Source organism: Odontomachus brunneus, unplaced genomic scaffold, assembly GCF_010583005.1.
Source record: "Odontomachus brunneus isolate Ranch 3 - 2012 unplaced genomic scaffold, Obru_v1 Obru_scaffold_024, whole genome shotgun sequence".
NCBI lineage: Eukaryota > Metazoa > Arthropoda > Insecta > Hymenoptera > Formicidae > Odontomachus > Odontomachus brunneus.
In genome coordinates this window covers 1,683,009-1,687,930 of record NW_022639474.1, presented here as the reverse complement: position 1 = coordinate 1,687,930, position 4,922 = coordinate 1,683,009, and the positions used below count along the sequence as shown (strand labels likewise).

At 53.8% G+C, this 4,922-nt stretch overlaps 1 protein-coding gene across 7 annotated transcripts in view; it reads right to left on the bottom strand.

Moving 5' to 3' along the window:
- The window catches only part of LOC116842353 (CUGBP Elav-like family member 4), a 605,467-nt gene that overhangs the window by 362,890 nt on the left and 237,655 nt on the right, over positions 1-4,922 (bottom strand). For 2 of the 7 annotated variants that reach the window (XM_032811457.1, XM_032811451.1), the window contains exon 1: positions 2,789-3,540. The exons of the other annotated variants lie outside the window; for them this stretch is intronic. The gene's annotated coding sequence lies outside the window, so the exon portion shown is untranslated. Of the gene's footprint in view, positions 1-2,788; positions 3,541-4,922 lie in introns of those variants that run through there. 7 annotated transcript variants of the gene reach the window in all.

Sequence of the window (4,922 nt, the reverse complement as noted above, 5' to 3'; positions counted from 1 at the left end):
CCCCCCCATTTCTTTCCGGACTAAACCGCATTTAATCAATTTATCAGCGTTATCGACAAATGCGTCGCCACCGTAGGAGCCGGACCGTGCGCGGCGACGCGTGTCTGTCTCCACCGAGGATAATTGTATGTCTCGCACTGCGGGACGACACTCTCCGTCCCCGTTTCTCCTCTTTTTTCTTGTCGCCACGTATGTGAAGGTTCGCAAATTAAAATGCTGCGCGACATCGTAAAGAGAATTCGATCGCTCTTACGTAGCGTGACGAATGTGACGCATATTCTCTGCAGCGGGGTTACAGTGTGTGACGATGCGCGAGTGAGGTTTCACGGACCAGCGGTGTCGTCTTTCTATATACTTTGTGCGTGATACCCGCGTGAAAGATTGTATTTGTTTGGGCACACGATGTAGCGATGGCGCACGCTCACTTTGGTAATAAATATACCTTTCAGTCGAAACAATGCCGGGGACAGTCTGTGAAACTTAATTCCTTTGCACAGGCAGACACAAACGCACTCGCACAAAGCTTACGCTGTCGATATTCTCTTTCTTTCTCTCTTTCTCTCTCTCTCTCTCTCTCTCTCTCTCTCTATCTACCTATCTATCTATCTCGCGTGCGTGCATAGTGCAGCGAACACGAGACGAACAGGTGCGATTATTTTCCAAAGTAGAGCGCAAGTACGCGACGTTGTTTAAGGATAGAGAGAATATTGTATTATTTCAAAGCAAACGCTATTACACACGATCTTGCCGTTCGCGCGTACGTTCCGCCGCGCGTATCGGGTTCTGGAGAAATAAAATTTTGCATATTGAAAATCTCCCTCTTTCTCTTTCTCATGTTCTCATTACGCGGCGAAGACGCGCGCGATGAATATTCAATCCTTGCTCCTCAATATGTTGTATTTCGATCTTTCAACGCGGGTAACTGCGCGAAATAACTTATTGGCGGTGAATCATTAGTAAAAGTATCGCAATGGTTTTCTTTCATATTATAAATGCAAACGCGTGTATGATTATTTATATGATAGCTGAACACAATTTGAATGGCTTTTGTGGCCAGTGTGGTTTTTCCTCGTGCAACGTAAAGCAACGAATTGTTTAACGCGTTGCGTTCGCGCTGTTGATGACATACTCTTTACGTCATACTGAATTTACGCTCGGCATCACTGACATTCATGTACGTCGTGTGCTCATACGTTTAGTACGGCAATGGTTCCTTTGGTATATTTGATGGACTGGCGCCTTGCAATAACATTCTGTTAGGTTAGATTATAATTCTACATAATTAAACATAACTCAATTGCGCTCCGGCAGCGAACGCGTTAAGGGCTAAATATGCTTTCGACGAACAACCACGGATACACTTGATCAATGAGTCGATTTTAGGGGAATGCATGTTGATGGTGAAAGAGTGATCGAGTCGTCGAGTGAAATACCAGATCGACGAGTTCCGAGGCGAGGCGTTCAAAATGCGTTTATTTATCGAGAAAGTAGCGCGAGACGCGGTTTCGTACAACCAGAAACTACGGCTCGTATTTGAGGAACGTAATGGGCACGTGAATATGCACGAGGGAGAGATTCCCGTGCCTATGAAATTCGTTATTAATATATTCAAAACAGATATTGAGCAAACAAATCCCACGATATGCAAATGCGTCCCAGACGGCGGCGCTGAATTTTCTATTTGCGAAAGAACCGCGACAGATGACCTAAATATTCGCGCGTCTCTCTTATCTATCATTCTCTCCGTTTTGTCACGACCTCGTTCTCCCCTCTCCCCTCCCCCCTCCGATCTACGTCGTTAAGTCGCACTGATGGAGTAATATTCCGACTAATTTCATCCCGCGAAAGGTGATCGATAAACGGGAGCCGATTAGACCAAGTATTCACAGCGGATGAGTCGCCGATAACGCATCACCCACAGCCGTTGTACTGCAAACCAACGTCTTTGCGGCGCGAATTGATATTGCCTCAATATATATCATGAACACGTTACAAACAACCGCGCTTGTTACTTCGACGTAACAACCACGAAGAGAGCGCAAATCAGAATAGCCTGCAACGTGAGAAATATCATTACCATGAATGAAGGAAAGATCTTGTTGTCCCGGAAACTAACGGACGCGAGCGGGTTTCTCGATAAACATCGCGCTGGCGAAAGTAAATTTTGTAAAGCGAGCCGGCAGGAAATCCGAGAAGGTAAACGCGACCGTCCTATTTCTCTAGGCACCTTCCATTACCACGGCTATCGTGTTCCCGGGGATGATGCGCGTGTCCTCCTTATCCTCATTGGAGTGGATCGAGCCAGTCGATTAGCCTAACGCATCCCCGAAATAGCGGCGCGTCGCGCCGAGGGCGTCTCATCCTCGCGAGCCCCCCTCATGTATCCGATTCATCCGTCAACGCTCGGTGACGCTTGGCTCCGCCGACGACGTAATTTCACCCGTCAGACAGTCACGCAATAATATATCCTTAAGCTCGCGATTACCGGCCTCGGAGTCTCGTTCATGGCGGCGGCAACAGGTTAGCAGCACGCGCCGGTCGGCCACGAGCCACGACCCCGCGGTGCCGCGTTCCCGTGTGCGTGTGCTCGCTCTCGTCGCGTGTCCCTCTTTCACTCGTTTTCTCATACCCACCCACACACACACACACACACACACACATACACGTACGCACGCACGCACACACTCTCTCGTTTTCGCACCCTCTCTCATCGCTCTATCCCGAGCAGCCGAAAAGTCGCGGAATCCCTCGCGCGTATCGCTCGATAGTATGATACTTTTGATCTAACCTATGATCCATAGACCGTTCTCCGAATAGCGTTGCGCCAAAACCCGCTGCGATGCTGCGAACCGGCGGCCCGATGCGATGCTGCGTCGGCCGAAAGCGTCCCGCGTCGTCTCGCGCCCCGCCGTCACGGGCACGTGTGTCGCGCGAGCGACGATATCGGGATGGCGACGGCCGCTAGGCTGCTTCCCTGCGTGTCGGCGATGAGCGCTCACGCACCTGCGCACCTGCGCGACGTACGCATACGCGTGAAGCGCGCGTCTGTCCGCCCGCACTGCTCTGTGTCCGTTGTTTTTTGTGTGTGTCCGGTAATTTGTTTCGGAACTCTGTCCAGACGTGGACAAGGTGCGCCGCGCGAGCGCGATTTACCCTGCCGTTTCCTTCGAGACCAACTAACGCGCCTTCGAACCAACCCCCTTCTTTGACACGCGCGATCTTTCCCTCTCTCTTTATTTTCTTTGCTTCGTTATTCTCCTGCCTCGTTACTCGCTTTCTGTCTTTTGTATTTCTGATCCCGCCGCACGGTACACCACGGTCACCGTGACGGTGAGATGTATACGATTAAACAGGCGAAGCCCTAAGGGTGCACGCGATCGACGCCGCGCGAGATTGCGCTCCGCCGATGATTTACGGCACTAGGGGCGCGCAATAAGGCTTCTCTCGCTTTCGCAGGCTTTTAAAACGCGGTGCAGAAACACACGCAGCGCGCGGCGTGGCGTGGCGTGGCGGCGAGTCGGATGGCTGACTGGCGGAGAGCCGACGACTCTCGGTCGGTCTCGGCTCTCGGTCGTGGCCGTGGGGATCGCTGCTGGCTGGTAACGCGCGCGGGAGGGTGCCTGGCGAGAGGGTCTAGGGGGGTTGGTTGCTGGAAACCCGGTGGTAGGGTAGCAGCGGCGGCAACGGCGGCGGCAGCGGCGGTGGCGGCGGCAGCGGCGGCGGCGGCGGCGGCGGCGGTGAACGGGGGATTCGCACGACCGCCGAGAGCGGAAGGGTGGCAGAGAGGGATGAAAACGGGCGGTGTGAGAGAACGAGAGAGAGAGAAAGACAACGCTGGAGGATGAGAGAGGAGAGGAGATCGGAGGGTGGTTACCGCGTGGGGTCGCGAGAGAGAATTCGTCCCGCGATGGATACGCGCGAGAAGGAGACAACGTAGCACCGAGGTGGTTCGCGGGGGTTGCCCGTCCGACGCGTAGTGAAGTAGCAACAGGCGGCAGCCGTCCTCTCTCTTCTTCGCTAGAACCGTCGAGAGCACCGCGCACCACGTTCCTCGTCGGCGGCTGGCGCCGGTGCCGTCGACGCTCTGACGTCACGGCGTCGTGACGTAGGCGTGGTCACGGATGCGCACTAACACCTCGCCTGTCACCGTTGTCATAGTGACTGCTTCGCCGATGCCCGCGTTTCGCTGCCGCCGTTGCGCACCCCCGCGCTCTCTCTCTCACTCTCCTTGCGCTCACCCCACTCCCCGTGCACCGAGCAACCCACCCACCCCCGTTCGCAGACCCCTCTCTCCCTCCCCCTCTCTCTCTCTTTCTCTCTTGGTTCGTCTCGTTCTCTCCGCGCGAGTGGCGCTCTTCGCCTACGTCCGATATACGCCGACGGCGTATACAGGCTGCGGGCGTGAGAGAGCGAGAACGAGCGAGACACAGAGGGGTTCGCCAGGAGAGAAAGAGCAAGGAGATCCGCGAAGGGTGGAAAGCCGAGAGAGACGGGAAGTTCAGAGAGAGAGAGAGAGAGAGAGAGAAAGAGAGAGCGGCGTGGAGGGTCGAAAGGAAAGGGAACGCGCGGCCGGTATACGCGTGTAAGTGTATATACGTGCGTTGTCACGGTAACCGTGCCTCAAAACAAGCCTGCGCGTTTTTCAATTCGAATGCACTCCCTGGGAAGAGATGAGGTTATAATGAAGTCCCTGCCTCTCCTGCCTGTTCACTCGCTCGCTCGCTCACTCGCTCGTTCGCCTACTCGCCCGTTCGCTTGCCCGTTACTTGCCTCGTCGTTGCGTAACGCAACGCCGTCGCCGTGTCGACTGGTACTCGCCATTGGAAGTAAGAGGAAGGAAGGAAGGAAGAGCATACGAACTGAGATTTTATTATATGGTCCCTTTTATATATATGTATGTATATATATATATATATATATAT